This window comes from Lathamus discolor, chromosome 4 (assembly GCF_037157495.1).
Source record: "Lathamus discolor isolate bLatDis1 chromosome 4, bLatDis1.hap1, whole genome shotgun sequence".
Classification (NCBI taxonomy): Eukaryota; Metazoa; Chordata; class Aves; order Psittaciformes; family Psittacidae; genus Lathamus; species Lathamus discolor.
In genome coordinates this window covers 97,241,436-97,269,214 of record NC_088887.1, presented here as the reverse complement: position 1 = coordinate 97,269,214, position 27,779 = coordinate 97,241,436, and the positions used below count along the sequence as shown (strand labels likewise).

General features: G+C 43.7%; 1 protein-coding gene across 3 annotated transcripts in view; it reads right to left on the bottom strand.

The window, feature by feature from the left end:
- Positions 1 to 27,779, bottom strand: part of LACC1 (laccase domain containing 1) — a 62,010-nt gene that overhangs the window by 2,582 nt on the left and 31,649 nt on the right. The window contains exon 10 of one of the 3 annotated variants that reach the window (XR_010612384.1): positions 6,110 to 6,129. The exons of 1 other annotated variant lie outside the window; for it this stretch is intronic. The gene's annotated coding sequence lies outside the window, so the exon portion shown is untranslated. Of the gene's footprint in view, positions 1 to 6,109; positions 6,130 to 16,903; positions 18,136 to 27,779 lie in introns of those variants that run through there. One more of the 3 variants, XR_010612386.1, reaches the window with a different exon arrangement.

Genomic DNA, 27,779 nt, shown 5'->3' with positions numbered 1-27,779 from the left:
GAAGTGAAACTCAGCCCCTCAGACCTCACAGAAAGCTTGCACAGATGTATGCAAATCCACTGGCTTTGTGCTGCTCTGCTTAGCAGCAGCAGGATGTGGGTGTGATGGTTGGCTAGGAAAGGTGAGGGAACAGCAGCTGCTTTGCACCTGGATGGGGAGAGGCTATCCTTCCTGTGCCTGTCATTTGAGTTGCCTGGGGCCAGTTGGCAGGGATGGATGGGATGGATGGATGGGATGGGGAAAGGTCTGAAAGGCAAGGATGTAGCAATGTAAGGAGGAACATTCAACTGGAAAATCATAGCAAGAGCTGCAAGATGCCTGTGTAGACCATTGGATTGCAAAAGAAAGTGAGGACTGTCCTTGTTTCCTAACTTGGTTGTGGTCCTTGGCTGGATGAAGAGCTTTGTTTCACTGCTTTCTACAGTGTACATGCTGCTAATACTGCCTTTTTGCTCCTACTCCTGCTCTGAAGTGGCGATGAAGCCATGGTGCACCGTGCCAACGACTATGACAACTCTTGGTACTTCCTTGTCTTGCCTTCCTTGACCACACAAACTCAGTGCCTCGTAAGAGCTTGAGAGAAATCAGGAATGAAGCAAAACTGTCCTGCTGCCAAGTCAGGGAAGCAAAGCCAAAAACTGACATAACATTGAAAGAGTACTAAATGGCACCATTAAAATGCCCTTCTTTACCTTATCCCAAGATCCAGGAGCTGCAAGACATCGTCCGGAATTTGAGAAAAGCACTTTTTAAGTAAGAGTGGGAGAAACTAATAGAATACTAATTCACAATTACAGATAGGGATCAGACCCAATAAACAGCAAGCTTTGAAAGGGTCAGGCCATCTCCTGAACACTAACATCATCCAAGGAATCCTGGGGCTCAGGACGCATGGCAAACTACTTGCAGGAATGTCTCCCTGTCTTTTAAATGGTTTCAGGATAGCATCCTTAGACTGGCATTTACTCTCTCCCTTATCCTGAATACACCAGAGAAGAACTGAGTTATCCTTAAAGTATCTGCCACAAGTTCAAACATAAAGTCCTTTTACTATCTACATTTTGTAGCTCTTATCTAAGCATTATAGCTAACACAGCCAGGACAAAACTTGCACTGGGGAAATCATGTGCTCAGCAGAAAGTCCTTGCTGATGAGCAGCTTACAAGCATCCGATTTCTCTCAGAGCCATGACCACTTCTGACCTTTTCTCCGTGTGACTTTAGGTTATGCAGGGTTCTGAGATGAAAAAATCTGTTCTACCAGAGAAACTCCAGATGGAGGCTGTTTGCTTTCACCTTCCTCTGAATGTCCTATCAGGCAATTTGCTGCTACTCAAAATCCAGACAAACAAGATAACCACACGCGCAAATCCTGTTTGTGCTGTTGGGCTTCTTCACTAAATATAGCTGTGTGGAGGAGCCCTAACCGAAAACACAGTGGAGTCCTCTGCTTATCTGCACCAGGACCTTGGAACATGCAGGGGCAGTAAGGCATTTTCCTTCAGTTGGTCCACCAGACTCAGATTTTAGGGGTATAAAAGGTGAGCAAACAGTCAAAAGCATTCATGTGCTCCTCCTGCAGTCTACAGAAAGAGGGAGGGACTCCACAAGGGTGATTCGTACCACCTCTCCTAGGCACCTTTTTATGGACGGGGTTACTCTTGGAGGTGGCAGGGAGACATTCCATCTCTCCTGCTGGCTGCTGGAGCCATGCTCTTTCACTAGAGGTTCTCATCTCACTTCATTTTAAACCTGGAACCACTATAAAAGGCTTGTTTTCACAGGGGTCTTCCAGCTGCTTAACACAAACCCTCTGTCAACTGAATGGTGAAGCTAAGTTTACAGCAGCCTGGCTCCAGGTGAGCAGGCTGTCCAGCCTGACCTGATAAAGCAATTCACGCTAGTGTAGCATTGTCCAAGTGGGCCAAATTCTCCACAACTCTTTGCTTTTCATAGCCTTTTTATCCATGGCATGCAGTGCTCCCTTGGGAAGCTCATTGTGTTGGTGTCTCAAGAAGTCTGGGCATGGGCATGAGCATGTGTCGGCTTTGCAATCCCCCAGTGGCTCAAAGCCTCAATAGAGAGCAGTAGCACAGGAGGGGGTTGCGTGACTTTTTGTTGGGTGAGGGTTTTTTGTTTTGCTGGTTTGGTGATTTGGGGTTTTGTTTGGGGATTTTTTCACTTGCGCTCTATACTTCGGCTCTGTCCCAGCAAGAGGAAAGCCAACTAAAGGTGGCTGAATTTTCAAGCCTCTTTGTGTCTCCTCCAGGGAATATTTCCATGTAATCCCAAAGCCACACAAACAGACCAACTGTGCAAGAATGCAAATCCTGTTCAGGGCTAAGCAAGGCTCTTTCTGTAACGTCATCTCTGAGAGATCTTGGAAGAGATTGCCGCAATGGCCAGATTTTTGGCTTTTAACAAATATACCGTATCTTAGCTCCATTTCCTCCTTTGCTTATCACTATTTTGTTAGCTTGAAGATAACTTCCAGGAGATCTGCTCTCACCTTAAAGTCTGATCAAAGCAAATTCCCTGTTTTTTGAAGGAGTTCTAGGGGAAAAGGGTGGGTGTCCTTTTGTCTGGTAACAGTTTATTTTAATCTGACTGTTTTCTCCTTTTGTAATCCATGAGCACTCATGTTTTCAGAAGGCTTGCCAGTTATGATAGGTTTCCTTGACGTTACTGTAACAGAAAAGGCTAAACACAGCTGTCTGGTGCCTGCAATCCTTAGGAGTCCTGCAGGACCCAAGTCAGTAAAAATAAACTGAACTTTAGACATACTCAAGCCAAGGACTTTTTCAGCCAAACCCTTTGTACATAGGCAAAAAGTCAAAGTAGATACAGGGGGAGGACAAATTCGTGTCTGGGGTCACTCCAGTAGCTTCACTGGCACTCTGCTCAGGATTCGTTTGCTGCAATTTGTCTTCTGCAGAAATCCTTGTGCTCGGAACAGGCAGTACGTAAATCAGAAACTAAGGCTCTGCTTCTCAACTTTTATGTTCATGAAAATGAATGGAGAAGGACAACTAACAGAGATAGCATGCATCTAAGAGTCAATATAATTCTGCATTTGATGAGTTTTCATTAACTGCTGGAGCCAAAACAAACATTTCAGGGTAATACGTGCCAAAACGCTTTGAAAGCACATGAAGATGGATGCTTGTGAGAAGGATACAGACACCATCCTGTATCGTCTTTGATTTTCAGTCCACATTTTGATTATTCATCCAATTTTTAGAGTAGGAGGATTCAGCACAGCTGAGTCGTAGGATGAAAGGGCATCCCAGACGCTGATTATTATCCCAGCACGACACCAACGGAAAGTGTGTCCAAGCCTCCAGCAAGTCCCACTTATCCTCATAGCTAGGTTATAGTGGGCTGGTTTTGTTTGTCTGCAGCATTTAGGTTTAATTTGCAGCACAGGAGGGGAGACTTTCCTCCAGATGGTAGTTCAGAAGAGGAGCTTAACTTAGATTCTCTACAGTTGTATCTATATTACTGTCTGTGGGCACACTTCCAAGATCCTCATCTGGAGGCACTCCAGACATGTCCTAGTCCAGGTGCTCAACAAACTCTGAGCTTTTCTGTCGCCCAGCTTTCCACAGAGGGGCAACCCAAACCAGATGGCCTGCTGCAAGCAGTTCCCGAAGGAGGGAGGTGGATGCGTCTCAGTAGGACATACCATTGCGTGCACCCATGGACAGGTCTGGCCTCTGGGCTGGTCTCTGGAATAGCCTCTCCTCCTGCAGCAGGGAAAGGGATTCTGAGGTCACTGTGGTAATGGCAGATGAGGCAAATATCCACCCTGTGCACCCCCTTGGCGCAAGTGTAAATGACCATCTGAAACCCTGAAAAGGGGCCTTAGAAGAAAGGCCCTGCATGAACGGGGCAGGGGGGACACAGCTGCAGAAAAGCATTGCAATATAATGACCTATCAGGGAATGAGCTCAAAGGCGTTGAAGAAGGACACATGGAACTCAGAGACATTAAGTAAGGATAAATGATGAATTAGGAAAGTTTTAGGAACTCTTCCAAGCACCAGGCTCTTGTTTTATATGCAAATATACCACATCGTAAGAAAGAGGCATGGTTCTGTAATGTCTCTCCTGAAGCAACTGGAATTAAATGTTATTCTTAGAAAGAGTATATGCAGGTGTTCACCAGATATTAACAAATGTTTCACGATTAATTGCATGAGAGGTAGTTTCTATAGCAAACACTTCATCTTCTGATTCATACAGCACTTCTCCTCATGCCTCTATATCTTTTAAAAAATGAATGTCAGTAATGCAAAAAACATACTATGCACCACTTTTAAAAATGGATATTCTCCCAAAATAGGAACGCATATTGTACATGCATTTCTCCTCAAAGCCCCTAGACGACTTAAAATCATAGCATCATAGAATCATGTAGGTTGGAAAAGACCTTTAAGATCATCAAGTCCAACCACTACCCCAGGACTGCCAAGTCCACCACTAACCCATGTCAAAAGATTTGGGTTAGTCCCCACCAGGGAACAGACGTAAAACTGGCCGCGTGGTTTAGAAGGTCACTAGAGGACTTGGTTTGTAAACCAGTGAACACTTACAGTAATAATCTGAGCAAAACCTGGGAGAAATATGCAGGATTATGTCCCCACACACCTGCCAGTGAGTCACCCTGAACACCACAAAGCAGACTGATTCAGTTCATCATAGAAACTGGTCCCTGTGTACAGCTCTTGGCAATCTCTCATCGTAAACAGTAGACCAAATTGATGCCAGACCTGTAAATCCATGAAACACATACTCACATATACTATCCCTTCTCACAAGTGAAAGTCATATTCATAATAAATATTGGGATTTGAGAGGAAATTCAGATCTATCTTCATTGCTATTGTGTTACTTCTTAATGCCAGGTGAATTCAGCTGAAAATATCATGGCAATATGTTAAAGAGGTACACTGTTTCTGAGCAGCATTTCTTCATTAACAATGTATGGAAAACCCCTGGAGTCTGAGGAGCATATCAATATTACAGTAGGCACTTGGGATGGACTTTCCTCAGATTGATCTTGCCCCTGTGTAAAGTGTGCCTCAGTAAACGCCAGCTGTTTGGGTTTTTGTTGTTGTTTTGGGGTTTTTTTGAATTGCTGTGCCCACATTGAAACAATATGCTGAAGAATATTGCTGTGTAAGCAATGCTCTTCTGTAGGAACAGATCTTTCCTCTAGTGTGGTGAAAAACAAATCAAAGCTTGACGTTACTCTTCCATGTTCAAAGACATGTCTTTAATCGATAGATTTGTCTGATTCACTGCTAGTTTGACACCACTGAAACCAGAGGAGCTGCATCAGTGTGTTCCTAAACATAAATATGAGTAAATAGAGCATCTGCAGCTACTCCAGATACACTGAAATGACAAGAGCTATCAATCCTCATGCTTCAGGGTACATAATCTGATAACCAGCTGAGGTCAGGGAGAAATATCCCCCACTGGTATAATATTGACTAATTGGATTCATTACAAGCCTTTTATGTCTTTCTCTAAAAAGTCTTACATTAGCCACTAGATGGACCAGCAGCCTGTTCTGGCATGGCAATTCCTGCATATCTAATCCACAGAACAGTTGGCAATGAGTGGTGCAGCTTCTGTAAGTACCACTGAATCAGCAGCACACCAGCTGGAAGGGACTCTGCATGCATCCCCATGGCAGCAATGAGCTCTCCAGATGAGGCCTTAATAAGGAGGTGGGAAAAAGAGGAGGCTTTTTGCCATGGTGAACGCATTTATAGAATATCGGATTTAAAGACATCTGATTTATCTGATTTATAGGGTCTGAAGTACACATCATCTGACCTGACGTAAACAGAAGGGCAAGGAAATTAGAATAGAGTATAATAGAATAGAATAGAGAAGAATAGAATATCATAGGATAGGATACAACAGAACAGACTAGACTGGAGTGGAATAGAATAGAGTAGAACGGAACGGAACAGAACAGAACAGCACAGCATCAAACATATCTGAAGGTTGTGTAAAGGAATAAAAATCCTACAACAAGAGATGAGCCAGCGCTGGGTAATCAGGTGCCAACCTACCTTGTTTACTTACACCGCAGAGAAGGAGAACAGATGGGTGGGCTGGCATGAAATACAAAATAAAAAGCAGACGTCCATGGTCAACTTTATGCAAAGAACAATAAACCCCCTCATTATATTACAGAATGCCAAAGTATGCTAGTACTTCTCTAACGGCAGCAAAAGCTGCATCTAGTTGTTAGCCACAAGGTGTTTGGGTGATTACCAGTGAAAGGGAGCAGAGGGCTGTATGTGCTGTAATTAGGAAGGCTGCTCAGAAAGCAATTTCACTGCTGAGATGAGGTCCATACTATCAGAAACAGAGATTCTCCCAGACTGTAAAAATGAGAGGACAGAGATTTCTGCTCCCCAGCTTGGTGAGTCATAGGTCAAGGTGTATTTTCCATCCAAGGCTATTCTTGCTAGTATGTCACACTTCAATGACACTTGAGGCGCAAAACAGAGCAATCTTGTTTGTCTGGCTGCTTGCCAGGGTAGCTTGAGACTTGTGGGCTGTGCACTGACAATGGCTTATTCGATTAAAAGCAACTGTACTTCCCTTCTGTCCCCAGGAGGACAGAAGATTACAAAGCAGCATCTTCGTGTCTCTTTATGTGGAAAACACTAGGACTCAGACAGCAATAAATATAGTGCACTTGGTTTCTCTTTACACTTATCATCTCCAGTGAACATATCAACTGGAATGAGTTTAGCTACTCAAAGAAGTTCCCAGTAGATAAGCATATCTGCCATGAATCATATATACAGGCTCTCCCCATAACCACTGAAATAAACACTGTTGCCTCTGTTTGTCTCTGAGGAGCAATTCTGTTGGTAGCTGTCTCACCACTGCAAAGCACAGCAATATTCAGGTAGCTGAGGTAGCCCAGAGAGGTCAGAATTCTTCTAAAATATCATGTTTTCCTCATCTGAACTATTTCCTTGTATTTGGGAAGTTCTGAGGAAATCCTTTTGGGAAAATGAGATCCTGGTCGTGTTTATGCTAAAGTCCATTTCTCATCTGCTAGAAGATGGTCAGCAGATGAGGGTGCTTGCAAGCAGCTCAGACCTACCTCCCAAGCTGAGCATGCTCCATAGAAACACCTTCACACTGTGATGGGGCTGCTGGGTCTTCTGCATGTCCTATGGGGAAGAGAGCCAGAAATGCAACCTCTCTGTCTCTTACCTGCACAACCCTAATGTTTTAAAAAGCAATGGGACCCCTACCAGCCCTTTCCCTTCCTGTTGACTCCCCAAGAAATGTATTAGGCAACCCATGGCTCTTGAGCATTCTTAGATTTCTGGTGTTCAGATCATAGCAAGGTGAGGCATCCTCAACAAACTGATTGGGATAAACTGGCCTTTGTACAACTGGGACTTGGACCCTAAGCAATACCTTTATTTTTGCTGGCATGGGCTGTGAGCATCAGAGGAGAGTCAGAGGGGAAGGACTTTGACTTTCATTCACAACACAGCTTTTGAAACCACTTCTGTAATCTGCTTTCCTTCAGGTCAGCCTCAAGATGACACCTGAGCAATAGTGACCCACAGGCAACATTACCAACACGTTGTGGATGGAAGGGGCAGACATGGCATTCATCCTGAGGCAGATCCATGCAGGTGGGCTACAGAGCACATATGATGGTGCCAACCATCACATGTGGAGGTGAAAGGGCTGCACAGCAGGTCTGCAATCCTCTAGGAGGTTCCCCGACTAGTGACCGATGGGCAAAGGAGGCGGCACAGAGACAGTAGCACACAGCACACATGTGGCTGATGTTGGCAGGAATGTGTAAATACTGGCTCATCAGCTTTCATTGCTTTTCAGTTTGTTTTAGGAGGGTGTTTGCAAGGCTGAGAGCACGGGAGATCCCAATCTCTCATTTCTCTACGGAGACTGGGAACCAGCAAGGTGTTGGCTCATTTGGCTTCACTCCTGAACTCCTCCACACAAACTGGGGACCACCAGAAGAGAGGTATAGTTCACAGTTTTCCAGGGTGTCAAAGCTGACGCTACTGCACTTTACTGTGTTTCACCCCATTTCTGATTCAAAGGGGTATTCTGTTTCAGAAAACCTTAGTTCTCAGGCACGGGGAAGTGAAGTTTGAGGCCTTAAAAAATAAATAAATAATTGTGCAGTCAAAATGACTCTGGTACAATCCAGCCCTTAATTCTGGAGAGGAGAGGAGAGGACAATGAATTTATAATCTGTTTTTTAGTGAGGTGTAAATTTACCACCCAGACTCCCACCCATTACACCACAGACAGGAAACCAGCCGGTGAAGGGGCAGTGAATTTGTTGTTCCTCCTTGCACAATGACTGTGTGTGTTATTTATTTCACAGGCCTAACCATGACTGGTATGATTTTTAAGTCTTGCCTCTTACCCTTTTATGTGTTCAGATCGGCTATGCATTTCATCAGCCTCCTGCCCACCAGCAATCATAAAACATGAGCCTTTGTGGGAAAGCAGAGACGTAGAAAGAGTCTCTTATGAAACGGTGGCTGGAATTGTTCCAGACACCTCCGGCCAGCTGCTCTCCAGGCAGCAGCTTTGTGATACAAGGGACAGTAAACATCAGCTTCGGAAAGTCACATGGCTGAGCCTTTTTGGCTTCAGGCCCACGGAACAAGTTCTCCTGACTACCGAGGCATGGCTTGGAGAATAAAAGAAGGGCTCTTTAGTGATGATATCTTTGGATGCTGCCGTGCAATGTAGCTGGAATTGGTTCAGGATATTCCTACCTGCTTTGCATCGTAGGCTATAAAGCAAATCCAAACACACCACCCCTTTCCTGGTGTTCAGTTTTCATTAAAGCACCTCCTGCTATTAATTCTGCCCTGTCCAATCTTGAACAATGCAATGTCACCATGCCGCTGCATTGCCTGTGGTACCTAGAAATAGGTGCCACACTGATGGAGCAGCAAAGATGGCAAAATGATCTTCTTTCCAGTCTGCAATGCAGAAACTGTACCCATTTGCATAAATTCCACCTACAGAAATTCTGCATCTGCTTTCCTCCTGACTGTCTCTAATGTCAGCTCGGTCAGAAGAAGGTATGCTCACATGCAAGGTGCTTTATACGGATGAAGCAGGATTCTGTTCCGTTCTTCAGGGCCTTACAGTCAAACTATAGGAAAGGCACAGATGGCAGAGGGGTTGAAACTAGATGGTCTTAAGATCCATTCCAACCCTCACCATTCTACGATTCTATGACTCTATGAAGACAAAAAGGTGATCTGTTCCTATTTACAGAGAAAGTGGATTCTTCAGTCTGGAAAAGAGAATGAGGTGAAATCGAAAGTCATGCAGCTTTCCAGATAGGCCAGAAAGTGTGGAATTGCTCACTGCAGGGGAGGAGCAGGGGACGCTGAATTAAATGAACAGGCAGAACCTTTCAAGCAAACTAAAGGGAACACACTTTCACACAGTGCATAAGTCAGCAAGGAGACTCACTGCCATAAATTTTTCACTGCCATAAATTCACCACCATAAACTTTTGGAATGCCAAACGTACAAACAGGTCAGTGAATGAGAGTGTAAGCACTGGGCCTGAAAGGGTAAGGTAGACTCACTGTGTGTGGAGAATAGCTCCAGAAGTCCCTAACACACAGATTTTATTAGAGGTTGGGTAGGTCCCTCTCCTTGTGCTGCTTCCTTTATTTCTTTTCAGCAGCTGCTACCAATAACTGTGAAAGACATGATACTGTCTTGATGGGCTTTTTATTTGACTTAGCGCAGCCACTCTTATGTGATTTAATGGACCAGCTCTTTGGAATAATTCCAATGTCTTCAATGAATTTGAAGCAGAAATTATTTCCTACATGTTTAACAATTCCTGCTTTGTTTCCATTTCAGCATTTCCTAAGGCTTAAAAGCTCCCGTTAGCTTCTGAACTTTTCCTTTGAGTTCATGTCTTGGTTGTCTCAATTGTGTTCCGTTTAACATTAACAAAAGCATTAAAAATGTATAAAAATATACAGCAGTATTTTATTAAATTGTCACAACAAACAGTGTCAAATAAGGGCTGAAACTCTCAGATATCCTGATGATGGGATGAGGATATAGTACTGCCACTCTGGATCTGAGTGGTTTTAAGTACTGGGCAAGATGGAGCAGATGAGCCATAAAGGGCACACCCCTGTAGCAACTATGGGAAACCCCTGGAAGCACCAGCACAAGGGCTGGGTACCACTAAATGACCAGGGCCATCTGAGTCAGGTCCCAGACCCTGAGGCAGCTCCCTTGCCTCCTGTTTCTTTAGAAGAGGGAGGACCTAGGAGGGCTTCTGGTTCCAAGTGAGCTCCAAGCTGTGCACCACTTTCTGATGGGGCACAGGTTCCCACATCACACGTCCTTCTCCCTTTCTTTACTTCCCCATCCCAGTTTCCAATGAAAGGAAATCTTGAGCATGAGGTTCCCATCAGATATTTGTGCCTCTGCTCACCGGCCTTTCTTCCACCCAGCCTCTAACTGTCACAGATACTATAAACTTTGGGCAGGTGCTGTCTTGTCCCTTTGCACTGATCATGCCAACAGGCGCCCAGATGTAATTTGGACCTCTTACCTGGCCTGAAGAACAATAACCTCCTGTCTATCTCAAAAGTGTCTCCACCCTCTCTTATGATAAGAGATATAATCATCCTCTATAACCACAGGAAGAAACCACCCAGCAGAGGATAAGGGTGACACATGCACTGCTGTTCCTTTCTGTCCCTCACTGCCTAGAAGTGTTCAAGGCCAGGTTGGATGGGGCTGTGAGCAATCTGGCCCAGTGGAAGGTGTCCCTGCCCATGGCAGGGGGTTGGAACTGGACGAGCTTTAAGGTCCCTTCCAATCCAAACCATTCTGTGATTCTGTGCAAAGATGAAGGTCCTGCGCTCAGGTGTGCTTCATCATGGGGAGGCTGTGCAGCCCTGGGTGCCTGCACTGCAGTGTGGACGGCAGCCACAGGAACTCCTTGGCCATCAAGACCTTGCTGCCAGCTCTCCTGGGTTTCAACCCATCCTGAAGAAGTGATCTAGCAAAGCACAGCAGAGATGCTAAAAGCTGCAGTATCATCTGCTAGAAAGAGCTATTTGTCAAGGCTAGTGCAGTCTATAAACTGCATTTAGCATTTAGCAGTATCCTGTACAATTTATAAAGAATAAGCCCAGTTCTCCGTCTGTTTCCTGAAAATTAATTAGAGTCCTCCTGCCTTTAGAAACAAGTCTTACAATTGTAAGGAAGATCTTTGCAAAGCTGGAGCAGCAATTAAGCCAGGGCATCTAATCTCACCTTGATTTGATCTTTCACAATAGCCAATATTTGGCACTGGTAGAAGGGACTGTGTATTGAGAGCCACCAAAGGCCTGGCTCAGAAGAGACAGCAGCTTCTGCTTCCATTTCCTGAAACCAGGGACTCCAAAAGGGCAAAGAAGGTCGATGGAATAATTAAAAATGAAGATGGGCTTAACTTTTACTGGGAATGAACTAGGAACGCCTTTCTCGCTTCTGCCCATCCTCAGTTGCATGGCAATGGCGCAGCTTTCTGTACAGCCACAAAATCCAGAATGGAGTGGTACTGAGCATTGCTAGCACCCAGCAAAGCTGATCCTCTGGGTTATGTCCTAGAAACCAGTTGCAAGACTATTCTGTCTTCCATGTACTTTCATATCCCCTGGAAATCCATGAGACCTGATTAAACAGACCCCCAGGATTCTCTCTTCAAAGGATATTTCATAAAATGAAACCAATTTCTACTGGCAGACAGAGCAATTGCAAAGAATCAATGGTTCTTTGGACTCTTGGCATGTCTGATTTCATGTACATCAGTGTAGACAGCTGTACTATCTCTTTAGTATTATTGAAAGCTTGAAGTTTAATTCTTGTCCGTAGATAGTAATGATAAGCCTGTTCTGAGGCTCATTGTGTCAATAAGAAATTTTCCATTGATATTAATGGACTTTGTCCCAGTATTAGGAAAGGGTATTTAGTAGAAAGAGATTGTCCAGTACGCAGCTATCCATCCATCCATCTCTTACCCACTCAATTACTGTAATGACCATCCCTCGAAGATTCTAGCTGTGACACTATTTCTTCCTGCCTTCTGAGACTTGATTTACATTCAGGAGTTTGAGACTTTTACCTGTCTGCCTTGCTTTCCTCTGGATGTAGGTTTTAAATACACTTTAGATTATCCTGCAGCCTAGTTTTTCACAGGAGAAAATCTTCTTTTGTTGAATTATTATATCAACCAGATGCTCCTTTCAATATGCTGATGCTCATTCAGTATCTGAATGGAGCTGAGCCAAGCTGAATGATTCCAGGAGTGTGTTAGCGCTTACAGAACAACTCCAGATGAGAGATTAATCATTAGATGGGCTCTTACAGTTGGGAGATTAATGGCGGTGCTTCAAAATGGGTTTTTTTTGCCCATCAAGTTCCCACTAGTAATGTCAGAAAGTACCATTGCACACCAGCACGGCCAGTGAGAATTTCTGTAATGCCAACAAGGCCATTTTAGAATGAAAAATACTGCTGGTGTTATCTCCTGTAGGCAGAGCTTGCACTTGCACAGGAAATTTGAGGCTGTGTGTAAGCCATTACTAATCCTTTGGTAGCTCCTGGTCACATCTATGCTGTTGCTCTATTTCCAGTTAAGTGTCATGACAAAAATCTGGTTGTGGCTATAGAGAACAACTTCCCCACTTCCTGAAGCCCTGTAAACTCACGTGTAAATTGTGTGCTCTGAAACTCCCTGGTAATTCTGCTGTCAGCTCCTGAGCCAGCTCTCTCCCGTACGATTGAGTAAGCCTGGCAAAAACACCTTGGCTAATGAGTGTGAAGATGGGGCTAGGAGTGTGCCCTTTCCGGACTTCCACACCCTGCGAATGGGAGGACAATGCAGACTCCATGCAGGATTAAGCTGGTCTGGGCAACTCCAGGGTGGCAGTACTGAAGGAAGGGAGCAGAATTTATGTTACATTGCTTTTGTTTTGCTTACCCAGCTGTACAGGTATGCTGGAGGGTGGACAGAGAGCTATGTCTGTTCTGAGTTGCCATCAGTTTGTGGCACATTTGTTGGATTGATTGGATGGTGCTTGATGCACATTTGTTTGGTGGTATCTTTGCTTGTTCTTTATTGCACCCGCCAGCATTTGGAGTGCTTCCTCAATAGACGCACCACCACATTTGTCACTGGGTATCGGAGCCAGCATCAAGTTATTGGTCCTGCTTCCAAAGAAGAGGAGCCAACCTTATCATTTTAACTGGCACTCTACCTTGGAAAATAAGCATAGAAATGTCCACAGGGAGAGTAAGAGCAATTATATATGCAATTATGTATTTGGATTTCATATACACACACAAATTTATTTTACTTGGCTTAGATATACAAACATACATGTCAGGAAATACCAACTACATTTATAAACTCATGCATACACACAAATCCATTTTCACTAATACACATACATACGTGCATGCATGTATATGTTTATATAAATACACAGCCTCCCAGTGAATATCATGGTTCTGTCTTGATCTGTTTCAAGGCAGAGGCAATGTTTCTAACCTTAAACAGTTGCAGATAGATGGTATCCCCTATTGTGGAACTAATTGTTTCTAATGGTTTTGGTTTAGCTGTGGGATGGCTCCATTCTAAGATAGATAGCACTAAAAGAAACTAAAAATGCATACTTTTTCTTATTTTCGTTTAAGCCTGTTTTCTTTCTTTGCCCTTCTGTTAATTTCAGGGCTTCAGAATATGTTCACTATCTCCTGGGCTCCTTTTGTGGGATCCTAGTTCTGCAATTTGTCTAGGTAACAAATTGGTTTGCTTTGCAGGTTTGTAGCTTGAACCAGAACTGCTAGTGGGAAACTCAGCTGAATAAAATGAAGGAGACCCTCCAGGCACCACATGAATTTATAGCACAGATTGCCAGTGCCACTTAGAAAACAAAATGAGAACAAACACTAACCCATCTATGTCTGCAGGATGCTATGGAATCCAATGCTATGGAATCCAACATGGCCAAAAAAGGACACATCATCCTTTCTTAAATGTGACTTACATTTCTCATACATCGACAGAACAGAAGGATACAGACTGGTTCTGTCGAGGCATTATGAGACTTATATATATGCTTGCATATGTTTACTGCATATATGTATTTCTGTAGTCAAGTTACTGTACGCATGCTTTTTTCTTAATGCAAATTGCTTTAAAACGTTCTCCGAATACATTTAGTAACACATATTCTTGTACAATGAAATTCTGTGTGAAAAAGCCATTGGTGACTGTCCCTTGCAAACCGAAAGGCAGTGAATGTGGTGAAGGCTGTACACGCTTCTATGATCCTGGGCAGTGAATGTGGTGAAGGCTGCACACGTTTCTATGATCCCAGGCAGTGGATTTATGATTTAATAAACAGCACAGGAAAAAAAAATCTTCTAAGCAAACCCCTCCAGCCCTGCCTATCTGCTGAGAGCACCTAATTGCTCCAGAGCTCAATGAGAAGTCACAGTTTAATAAAATCCACCCGGTGTTGTCTCACCAGTGCTGTTTTGTACATCTCTATTGCCCAGGATGTCTGAGGTTGATTTTATTATTCTGAGTCTCTTTATTATGCTCAAGATAAATGAGAGACCGAAAATACTAATTTGCAGTGACCCTGTTTTGTGAAAGGGCCTTGGGACAAGCAAAAATACAAATGAGGCTCATAGCCCTGTGTTTTAAACTGTTTATTGTCACTGCAGGGTCTAGTCTCAACTCTGCAAAGCTTCTTTACCTGTATAATTAAACATGTGTTTAAGACCATTTGTTTTGTCCAAATGTAACCATGTATTTCAACCTATATCTACATGGAAGAGCTTGGCTCAATGAAGTTGTAAAGCAAGATACGGTAACTTGAGTTTTCATAGCAAGTCAGAATGAAGCTGTAGCACAGTTCTAAACAATATGCAAACTGCGACATATATTACAGCTAATGTCATAGGAGGAAAGGAACATTTCTGGCACAGGGAAAAGATTGACACTGACAGCTAACAGGTGAAAAAACTCCTAAATCACACCAAAACCTCCTAAATCACACAAAAATTGAAGCTGCCACCATGCTAAGAACTCTAGGAAAAAACCCTCAAAACCCAAAACTCTCCATCTGTCTAGCCATCGTCAGAAAATGAGGTAAATGTGTGAAACCAAAGAGGAGTATAAATTCACTCCAATTGCTCCCAGATGCTTCAAGCAGGGTAGAGAAGGAGATTAAATCAGCTGCATTGAGAGAGAGAGAATCCAATGCATCCAGAGCAGAACAAAAGTAAATTGAAGCCCACATTAGTGGTACTGAAAATGGACAGTCTTTTCTCAAGGAGAACTTGATCTGAGTATAAGTAAAATGAGTTCTCTGTTAGATTTGATTTAAGAGGAGAAGGAAAAACCTCATGGATAGACCACAGGAACAAAACCCCTATTTTAATTTTAACAAACTACAGTGAATGCTGAAGATGGATGAATGACAGGGAGGTCTAAGTGGATAAGAGGTTAGTGTAGATTCCAGAAAAAGCCTGCCTTTTCAGCCATTTCACTACACCTAACAAAGTGCCTGCTGCTTGTTGAGCCATTTGTTTTCCTCTTCTTTGTAAGCTTTGTATTTATGCTGGTTCGAAATCAAGTTTTGCTTATACAGATGCTACATGATCTGAAAAGGCAGAACTATGAGAAATGTGACTGAAGTAACTATTTGCTTCTTCAGCCAAAAGTCTCCCAAAGATGTGTTGGATATCCGATTGCTTCAGATGTTTACTACACCGGACACAGAACAGACAGCTGTGTATGAGCTTGCCCTGGCAAAAGAGTGGAGTGGGTAACCTCATCTACCCTTTCAGTCCCTGAGCTTTGATGATTCATATTTTGCAAGGGCAACTTTGCTTATAAATAAGAGCAGGTTTAGCAAGTGAAACCGGTTAGCCTCTAAACACAAAATAAAGGCATGCCTTCTTACAAAAGGAAGAGCTCGAATCCAAACAGCAAACCGCTCTTGCTGTGAAATGTTTTCCAGAGTTTAATTTCACATGTAGGACCAGTAGCACTCCCAGCAGGAAGGCAGAATGAGTCATGTGGGGATGTCGGGAACTGGGACGAGAAAGCATTGCAAAAGTACTCATAACACAAATTGCTTATCATTCTGTTCTTTGTTCTTCCAAAAGAGATGACTTTGGCACTGTAACCTGTTCCAAGGAAAGAGAAAAACCAGGAGGGTGCTAGGCTGAAGGCTAATCACACCAGCACCATCCTGAAAGGCAGCAGAATTGCTTCTCGTTCAATGCAAGATAAAGGAGAAAAAATAATATATTTAGAAAGTGGGACTGCTTCTTTGTTGCCCTGCTTCTGTGTAGGCTGATTTATTGATGAGAGAGAAAAAACATCACTCTGGTTTGACAGAGTTCCTACCTGTTTTCAGAGTCCTTTGCACTATTCTACATGACAAAGTGCAGAGCAAAGATGTTCACGTATCTTGGCAACAACAGAAACTGAAAAAATACCCTCCATCCAGTTTATCTCCAGTTTGGTGCTGACTTGTCATTCATAACACTGTCAGTTCAGCTTAGAGAAAAGCAGCCACTGAGGAAGAAGGGGTTTTGCCTGACTCCATCTCAGGGCAAAAGCACACAATCTAGTGTGAGGTGTCCCTGCCCATGGCAGGGGGGTTGGAACTAGATGACCTTGAGGTCCTTTCCAACCCTAACTATTCTATGATTCTATGATTCTACACTGGTTGCCATTTCATGGGGGCTTTTATTCCTGAAACCTACCTGCTCAAGTGAGTTCACCCACCTTGTGGAGCAAAAAAACTCTTCCCACCACATTTCTCTGGGTTGGATGGTTGAAATGGTGTCTTTAAGCAATGGCAGAACAGTTGAAGAGGGAGTAGGTACAAGGATCAATTCCAGCTGCTTATATTTAGATTTTTGTTGTTCCTAAGGATTGATGTCTTCCCCCCCCCCTTTTTCTTTTTTTTTTTTTCTTCTTTTTGTGGGTAAAAATAAATAGACATATATGTTTGCTAAAAAGTGCCTGTTTTAAACAAGACACCATGTACCAAATGCAGATTCACAAATCGCAAAGTCCAACAATCCTCTCCAGTGTTACCTCAGTGCAGATCCTGGTACACACATAGCATAGTATCAGATTAACTTCTTCATGGAAAGGGAGAGTGATTTTCTTACTGATGTGGTAGGCAATTCATCTTGTTGTGAATCAATGAAATCAGGGCAAAGACAATCTATACCAGCATAGTTTATCCTCCTCCTTTAGTAATGTGTATTCCTCACCTGACTTTGCTGCTCCCCATGAAGCAATTACTTCAGACCAGAATCCTCTGATTCAGAGTAAACAGTATCCTGCCAAGCTGTGGGAAACACGGAGCTGTCTCATCGTGGTGGAGGTCAGTCAGTTCACTTCATCTATATGAACACAGCCCAGTGTTTTGTTCCTTGGGCAGAGAGCAGAGTCAACCATGGGAGCAGTGCAAAAACCCAAGGGGCCCTTTCTTCCCTCCTCACCCCTGTGGCAGTCATCCACCCCAGAGCAAAGTGGGGGAGAGATGCTTCCTCCATGACCTAGTGACATATAAATCCAGCCCATGCTGGGATAAGTGGCTGCGCTCCCTGGGGACCTGAGAACAGAGGCCAAAGGCAAACACACATGTTCAAACAAATGTGTTCAAATAGACATTGTCTTGGCTCTAAAATTTACAAACACACAGCATTTCCATGACATTTGGGCTTTTTCATTTAATTTGTGTATCTACCTCCAAAATGGGTGCCATGAACTTTTTTCCTCAATGCTTTCCCCACTGTGCATGGGGGGAGTAGTCCAAAGGCATTTCCCTTTGCTTTTGCCTGTCCGCAGCAAGTTCCTGAGGAATTGAGAGGAACATAGGTCCTCTGGCTGGTGGGCTTGGGGCTGAGAGAGTCACCTGCTTGGGAAACGTCTGTCACACGTGGGGGACCTTCTGCTTTCCCAGGAGGTCAGAGAAAAGGAAGAGCAGGCCCCTGGTACTGTGCTCCATAACAACCCAGGGCACCTGGAGATGGAGGAATAAAGGGATATGGATATGGATATGGGATATGGAGAGCAGAACAGAAAGACATTACTGGAAAATGGGTCCGTATTTACAGACGTACCCCACAACACAATCATCTCATCACTTCATTCAGCAGTGGGAGCCATAGGAACATCCATATCCTAGATTTAGCTCTGTTTATTGCACTTTTAGTGTCAGATTTGGTTTGTTTAAGTTCTAGCATACATATGTATGCCAGTCACACTAAGCTCCCTTTATAGTTAACGGACAGGAAGAGGAACTTCCAAGCCATTGTTCACCTGATCTATTGTAAACGATTTCTGCAGGCTGAGACAAATTGAACTTTCAGTGTCTTTCAGCTATGGTGATAACTTTCTAATCCTCACAAGGTAAAACATTTCATAGACCTGTAGTGAATGCCCAATAAATTCAATCTCCTAGAAAGTATCCCAGTAAAGACAAGATAATTTTTACTTTATTACACAGCTTCTTTCACAAAGCAACATTTTTTAGATAATCCATTGAACACAGTATCTTACATCATAAATTAGCACTGAAGGAGCCTGCTGGCAGGGTCATGTGTCTACAAACGAGATCCATACTTCAATATCCTGCCCAAATGCCTATCCACATTGCTGTCTCTGCCCAGAAGCACTGCAGGGGCAGTGAACTCTGCTTACCAAAGTGGTTGAATGTGCTTATCCATTAACCTGCCACCCCTTGCACCTCAAAATCTGACTTGCCACATATCTGAACTTCAGGAAGGTGAGCTGGCATTGCAGCCCATCACATCTGGTCGGCTCACAGGGTCACGGGATGGTGAGGAGCTCCTGATGCTCCTCGTTGATCATGTGCACCCTAGGAGGGCTCCTTTGAAGAGGGTGCAGTCAGGACAACAGCGCAGTGCCTGGACAACCTGCCTTACCTACCCCAGCTGTCAGAAGATCAGAGGATCCCCTGACCTACATGGCACATCATGGAATGGGAGAGACACCACTGCTCTGCATTGTAAATCCATTAAGCAAAGGTAGATAGGGAAGGAGCCAGGTGGGACCTTCATGCTAAAACACACATGACCTGGCAGGTCTGAGGACTGCAGCTGATGGTTTCAGGGAGGAGTCATGTTTAATGTATCTAAGCTGGAAGGACAGGTTAGTCATGCATATGGCCTAAAGCAAGGAAGAAGCAAAGATGAAAGCTGGGGAATCCCAAAGAGAGGAGAGGTGCAAGTACACACACCCCAGTAAAGAAAAGCCTGAACTTCACCTTGGGAAGGACAGCTTGTGCTGGTGTAAGAAGTACACAAAGAACTGAACATCCATGGGTGCCATATTTACATTTTTCCCCCATTTTAACAGCGCACGTTTTTAGTTGCTTAACTGGGGGAGTGGCTGCTCACATCCGATATAGAATAATGCAGGGGTGAGCGTGGCTGTGGCAAACAGCCTTCCCTCTCTTATCCTCAGTGCTTTTGTCCTTGTGCATATGTGTCCAAGGCACGTCCCACAGATTTTTGTCCTGGGAGGTTAGAAGTGCTGGCTCACAAACTGAGCAGATGGCACACAGGCCCATAAGGCATGCAACTGATCTGCTGAATGATGTTTAATAGTAAATATTATTAACTTTTCTACTGGATGGGCCACAGACACATGGAAAGCTTGGAGGCTATTGGTGGCATGCTGGTTCAAACATTTGGAAACCACTCCTCTAGGAGTCCTTTCCAGGCAGTTGTGGGAGAAGTTGTCTGTCTGTGAGAGAGAACAAGCAGGACTGTCATCACCCGAGTGATCTGAAAGAAAATGTGTTCAACTAAGCAGAGTTCTGGCTCTAACTCACACCTAGTCATGTAAATTAATCTTAACTTCCTTTACAGACATACAAGTAAGGGGGTGAGTACATTGTCACCTGTGGTACTTTCCTGGATCCTTTCTTTTACACAGCACTGCACACAAGACTGTCTGAGATCATAGAACTGCTGACTTTGCCTTAGAGTAACTGCCAGACAGGAGGTAGTAAGTACTAAGTAGCTCATACGCAGCAATATGTCATTTAGGAAAAACTTATTTGTTGGTTTATATTGCTACATCATAGCACAGTTTTGTTTTCTATACACTAGGTAGACAAACAAACCAAGAAGACATTGAGGGCCTGTCTCTATAGTGAAGACCTGTCCTACTCAAGCAGAAACACTGTTCCAGTCACAGAGGATCAGGAGAGCCAGCTACAGGCTCCGTAAATTTCTGTATGAAGCAATCACAGTTACACAACTCATAATTGAGTTTACTACACTTAACTCTTTGTTCTTTATTACAATCTTGGCTAATGCAGTCTTACCTTAGAATAAAACCCCACTTCTGGTAACACTGGAGTGTTAACATAATTATTCATTGTCTCTGTGTTGTGCTTGTGCCAGTGCTAAAGAGCAGATGTTAATAGTGAAATCCAAAGAGTTTATTATGAACAAAAATAATTAGCTTCCTGTTCTGTAGGAACAAGTCTGTTGTCCACCAGTCTAATTAGAATATCAGTCAGCCTTGTGTCATGTTGTAGCCAGATCTCTGAAATGTTATTTTTTAAGGTTTGAAGGCCTGACAATAAGGCAGCTCATCTGGACATTGCAGGAAAAGCCTGACTGCTTTCATTCATGCCTGTACCACCTTATTCACTGAAGGGTCATTGTACAGGTAAGATGCTGCTGTAATTATTTTTGTCCTTGTTACTTTCTATGCCATAGTTGTAGCAACTTTTTATTTCTGTAAGGTCTACAAGCTCCTGTGTGCATAGACAGAAAAAAGAATAAATCTAAAATCCAAGGAAACCTGAAGCTGAAGTCAAAAGCAACAAAAGCAGATAGAGTCCACTTTAGAAAAGGTATGAATCAACTGAAGAGGCATCAAGTAGACCAAAGAGAATGACCAAACATCTGTGAAGAGACGTGGTAACTATTTTCCAGCACATGAAAGATTGCTGCAAATAATGAAGGAATTAATCTTTCCTCCAGTATTCATGTTAGATAGGGCAAGGTTTAACACGCAGCAGCAAAGATTTAGTTGAAACATGAAGAAAAATCCTTCTAATTGCAAGGACAGTGAAGCATGGGAATAGACTTTCTAGGAAGGCAGTAGATAAAGTTTTCTCTGAGCGAGTTAGACATATGCCATCATTGTGGATCCTGCTGTGTAATAAGATTTGATGACCGTAGAAGGTTCCTTCTGCTTCATGACTGTGTGGGATAGCTGGGCAGGCTGTCAAGGCAGTGAAATAGATATATTCTGAGATGATGGGTGAGGGTCAGAAGAGCAGTAGAGTTGTCTAGGATCACTGGGACAGGAGCTGGCGGGAGGTTATAGTCATGATATGTCAGGAGAGGTTAAGTGACAGCAAAGGCCCACAGGAGCTTCTGTAGGACCTGATTTGGGGCTTGGAGGAGTGTTTCTAAAATGCAGTTTTAAAGAATCTGTGCTGTAAAAGAATTTGAGTCCACAGGCTATGTTTGAAGAGCAGGCCTTTATCTGACCATGGTGCAAACACACAAAAGGAAGCTAGGCACTGCCAGAGATGGTTGACATCCAATTTCTTCACTACAAGGCTGCTGAAAGCCAGCCACCCCCATGCAAAGCTTTATCTGGAAAGCACAATGGTTAATGGATAATGGTGACTTATTTTTCTAAACAGCTCCCTGTTCACACAAGAATTTTTATAGCTGGCAAGTAAAAAGTCTAAAATACCCAAGCTAGGCTCTGTCACTGCAAAACATGCCATACAAAGTAAGGAGGAGGGGAGGGGGTCAGGCACCTGAATATTTTGACGTGTAGCTCTCTCTCCAGAGAGCTGCCAGCTCCTGATCTGAAGCATCACCAAATCTTTTACTACATCTGCTCAGACAGGCAGGCCAAAAGAGCGGGGATAAGTTCATACAAATCTCTCCCCAGGTCTGTGTTGTGCAATGCTAGTTTCTGTTCCTCTTCTTGCAATAATAAGCTGCAACTGCTGCTTCAGGGATTCTACAAAGGGTGCAGTTTATGTAATATCCATTTAGAAATGACAAAGCTTTCTTTTCTCGGCCTTTCATGTAGTAGTCCACCCACATGCAGGCGGTGCACACAAGTGACGTGTCACCCAGGGGCTGAGACTTGCTGCAGAAATTGATAGTAAGCTGTTGTTATTCTAATTATGTGGCTGTCTTCCTTAATTAAAGCTATGCCACAGGTCATTTACCCCGGTGCAGAGTCCACGAACATTAATCCTGGCAGTGTTTTGGAATCAGAGAGTTCCCATTAGCATAGGATTGGCTGTGAGGGAAGTATAATCATCTGAAACCCTTTACAAAGGAATGTAAATCAGCATCTATGCCTCCCATGTACTATTGACATAGTGAATTATTTTACCGGCTAGAAATGAAAATGAGCACGGAGCAATGACATTCATATTTGCAGCTCAGGCTGTTCTCTGTTTGCATTGGGGATTTGTGTGTGTGTGTCTGTCCAGAGCCAGAAACTCCAATTACCATCTCTGATGGCTCACCAGCTCTTGAAGCTTGTGCTCCTCCCCATGCAAAGTATTGCAATCTGTTTACTCTGAAGTTACGACTGAGAATAAAAGATAGACTTTATAATGCCTTATTAATCTTGGTGTGCTTCACTCAGAAGCATGGAGCCCCATATCAGGAATGGATTTAGGCTTGGGAATGGCTTCTGAAAACCCCTTCTAATAACAGGAATAGGTCTCCAACTTCTCTAATCAAGCCGTGTTCGACCTTTGTTTACAAACCATGGTTCCAGATACATCTTTGGTTTTGTAAAGATTGGAACAGGCCTCAAGAAGAGGAAAAAAATGCCTGTTTTTTATCAAGTACCTCAGCGCTGATTCCACACATTCTCCACAACTTCACCCGCAGGTAATCAAAAAAACATCTCTTCAAGGAGACAAACTGACAGTGACCACCCATGCTAGAGCTGAAGAAAGGGACACCACACCCAGGAACAGAAACCAGATGTTCTGACCACTGGTCCCCTATTCTGTCTATCCCACGCCATTGCTTTTGCATTATGCGATTATAGAAGCATAGAAATATTAGATGCAGTTTTACAATAGGAATTGTTCTTCTAAATAGTCAAATTCTTCTTTATTTGCAATAAGTACTTCCCTGGCATAGCTCCCATCCTGTTCAAAAGCCAGGCAATGGTCATGGCTAACAGCCAGCCATGGCCAACAGTACCATGGCTATAATTTTGGAAATGGATTTTCAGAAGAAAGACTTATGCTCCTGATGGTAAAATACAGTCAGGACATTGAGCTGTGATATAAATTAATATAATATTTCACTGGCATGTATTAAGGCTGTATTAATTTACATGGATTTAGTCAGAATAGTTCTTGAAGTGGAAGTCAGGGAGTGGAAGGATAAATCTTGTTTCCCTCAGAATTAAAGAAACTGTTTCTTTAAGGTGACCCTTCTGGCAGTACTCACTGGAAGAAGGATAAAAAACCAAACAACCTCAGAGTAGGAAACTACATTAAAGATGAGCAAGGATATGTATTGATTGTAAGGGTTGCATTTAGATTAGGATAAACCGGTTTGAAGTAAAGCAATTTCATTTCTATTTAATTTCTATTATGATATTGATAGGTTTCCCAGTAGCACAGTATCCAAGTAGTTCACAGCACAGAGATGTTATTACCAACATCATGATTTTGCAGATGAGTAAGTGAAAGCCCAAATTCTCAAAGCTATTAAGGTACGCAGGTAAGGTATCTTGACAAAGTGACTCGCACTATGGTGGGTCAGGAAATCAAATTCAGGTTTCTCACTCCCTCAGAAGCACTCAGATGACTGGTCCAAGGGCTGCTTTCAGTGGGATGGTTTTGCTTTTGTTACAATATAAACTAATTTTAACCAAGACCATATGGTGTTACTGAGTCCTATCCTCTATGGATTTAAGAACCGTTCAATCTGAGGAAAGTAACATGTATTCTTCCGAACATTCCAAGGGATCTCATGTGTGTGCATTTGTTAACAACTCACAGCTAATTTCTTTTCCTGAGTATAACTCTGCTTTTAGCAGCCATTTGCTCCTGTTCTGCAGTCATCACCACATAGTAATTCAAAACCAGCACACTGGCATCAGAATTACTCAGTTTTCAGGGTGAGAGGACAATGAAGGTTGTGGACACTTGCAGAGAGCATCTGAATGACATGATAGAAGGCCTGGAGCTGACAAAGAGTCTCCTTACTTAGCCAAGAGTTGGATGTATTTTGCATGCCATGGTTCTAAGATATTTAATCAGTTTTCTGGTTTTTGCTGGGGGAAAAAAAAGTTGGGACACCAGTTAACAAACAATGAAAACCAGGTCACAGAGCAGTTTTGGGAAGTAAACATTCAAACACTCCCCACTGCTGTCTATAATTGAACTTCTGCTCCTGACTGGACATCAAAAAACTTGTAAGACACAAAGTTTTGTCTGGATGATGAGAAATCACACTGACTTTAGTAGCATGCTAATGTGACTGTGGTGTTGGTAGGCAGCAGTTGCTGGTTTCAGTCTACAGAGTTAACAAATGTGGCAAAGTTGTGGCAGCAGGACCTTCAGCAAAAGGGAGCACCTAAGTCAAACAGACATGTACAAGTCCATAGGATAATATGTGATTCATCAGATGGGACTGAGAAGTGGCCAGTGTCACTGCAAGTTCATTTCTTATTATCTTTCAGAGGTCATGGTAATCAGGGGACTCTCCTGGTGATTGTAAAAAGACAAGTGACACAAATATGTTCTTGAAGAAAGTCAAGAAGGAGCATCTAGGGAGTTACAAGTCAGTTGGTCTCACCTTTCAGTCTCTGAAAAGGTTATGGAGAACATTTCCAGGCACAAAAAAGGACAAGGTGATTTGGAAGAGCCAGTGTGGATTTACAAAGGGCAGATCATGCTTCACCCACTCAGTTTTCCTCTATGATGAGACGATTGGCTCAGGGGACAATGGCAGAACAATGGATGTTGACTTCAGAAAGACTTTTGACACGGTATCCTATAGCATCATAACAATAAGGACAATAAGGTGGGCTAAAATTTGGCTGGATGTTTGGGTTCAAAGGCTTGTGAAGAGTCATCCAAACTCTATCTGGCAGCCAAGTCATGGAACAGCAGTGCCCCTCTGGTCTAGACAGGAGTGTTTAATGTCTTTATCAATGACCTGAATGATAGGATGGAGTGCACTCTTGGCAGATTCATCAGAGAAGGATGGCAGTGATTTGTTGGACAGCAGGTTGAATATGAGCCAACAATGTGCCCTTTTTGCAAAGACAGCCAGCTACATACTGGGGCTGCCAACAGAAGTGTAGTTACCAGCTCAGAGGCAGTGGTCACTGCCCTCTGCTCAGAGCCTGGTGAAACCACGTCTAGAGTATTGTCTCCAGTTTTGAGACTGAGACCAGAAGAAGGCAAACAAGACGGTCAGGAGGCTGGAGCACACGGCATATGACAGAAGGCTGACATTTGTTGTGGGGAAATGACTGTTATGGTTGGCTACAGCTACCTGAGAGCAAGGTATAGAGAAGACTTAGAGTTGCACATAACCAGGAAAAGGACATGCTGCAACATGTTATGTTCTGATTATATGCCAGGGAAAAGAAAGTAATTCTGAAGGTGGTAAAATATTGTCATAGGTGTCCCATGTGGTATCTCCTGTTTGGAAACACTCAAAACTGGACTGAACACAGCTCTGAGCAAGCTGATGTAGCTGATGCAGCTTTCAAGCTGATGTAGCTGATGCTGCTTTGAGCAGTGGGTTGGACAAGATGACCTGGTGAAGTCACTTTCAACATAAATTATCCCATGATTGTGCAATTCCAGGTGAGCCATGAAATGACTTGTATTGGGCTTTTGAGAAGATAACAAGTCATAACCTGAAAATTTAAGAAGACAGAATACCCTTTTCTACTGTTACTGCTATGTTTCAGCCACAGTATTAGGAGTGAGCTCTTCCTCCCCTCTCAAATTGCCTTCTCAGCTGTGATATGTGAAAGAAACGATGATTGTGCAGAAATCAGAGGTAACTGAGTTTTACTTTATTTACATTAAAGCTCCTGCCAAAAAAGCAGATGTTCATTTTAGTGTGCTTTGTTAGACATGCTGTCTATGATTTTGTCAATTTGCATCACTTGTCATTACCTCCAGGGAGGGTCCTCAGGACACATCCAGCTTTTTACGACGTGCTGGCACAGTCCCTAATATATCCTCAAATGGGCCCTCCAGTCATGCAAAGGAAATCCTAAAACCCACAGTGCACATAAAGGACTTTTCCTCTCCCAAGTAATTTTGGACAGACAGCTATGTCATTCCCTTGCCCTCCATTTGCATCTGAGAGGAAGCCCTTGAGATGCGGGATACAAGGGCAGAAGGGACAAATATGTCTTTACCAGCAAGCTGCTAGGGTGTGGGAGGTGATTCCACACCTTCCCCCTGGACAGCTGGAGCATGATGGGGCCAGGGAGCTCTTGCAGTCTCTCCCCAGCTCTTGCACCAGGATCCCTGGGCAAGTAAAGCATTTGCAGCCAGTTGCTGTTTTCATACCAGCACCATGGTCTTTGCTTTCATATTGCTCAGACCACAGAGGGAAAAAGGCAGCTGTTTTCCTAAGCCAGGGGTGTCCATATGCACAGGGCTGTTTCAGAGACAGTGTGCTGTGTCACAGGGAGGAACGTCCCCTCCGGGACATCAGGCTCAAGGCTGGTGAGAAGTTAGACGAGGCTTCTTTTGGCTTTTCTGACAGTAACAAGAGGCACAGCTGGTGGGGGTGGCTGCTCCTGGAAGCTCTGTGGGGCATGAGAGGCCATGTGGGAAGGGGCTGCCTCTCCTTCCACGTGCAAACACACCCCTCACCACCGCAGCCTTGTCTGCAACAGGCCACCTGGTTCTGCAGCCTTAGCAAAGCCACCGGTGACTGGCCATTCTGCAGGTCTGGCCATCAGCTCCCTTCAGCAGCTGCCTGGTTTGCCTATGCCCTACAATGATTGCAGAAGAAAATGCCCAGGACCAAGAGGGAAAGCGTCCAAACCCAAGCTGACACAGCTCATTTAGGCTTGGCAGGACAACTGTTAAGGATCAGCCTTTCTGGATTCAAAGGCAGTGAAAGGGTCGAACTGGTTAAAGGACTCTCTGCTGCCTGTTTTTCTTTAGAAAAGCCTTGTTTGTTGTGCCACCAGTCTTGGCGCAAAGGCCTTTGAGGGAAGAAAAGCAGAGCTACAAGAATTTGACTCTGCTCTGGAGAAGAGAGGGAAAGGACACAGTCTATTTTGTTTTGTTTTTCCTTAAAACACATAAGGCAGAGAAAACAATGTACATTATTATACAGCAGGGATGTGCAGCCATAGACTCCCATACGTGCCCATGGGGTGTCCCTGAAGCTCGTGACTGCTAGGGTCAGCCTGGCCCTGTCCACCTTTAACTTGCTGAAACACTGAGCAAATACAATTAAAACATTGCAGTTGATCTTTGTGCAAGGTCTCCACAGAGTATGTAATGCTAGTGAATTCAGTGGGTACCCTGTATAACTTTGGGAAGCTGGGCCTGGGGGTGTCCCCAGGATGATGTAGCTCTGAGTCCTTCCTCCAAGCTCTGACTTATGGGCATTGATTACTGGTGTGTGT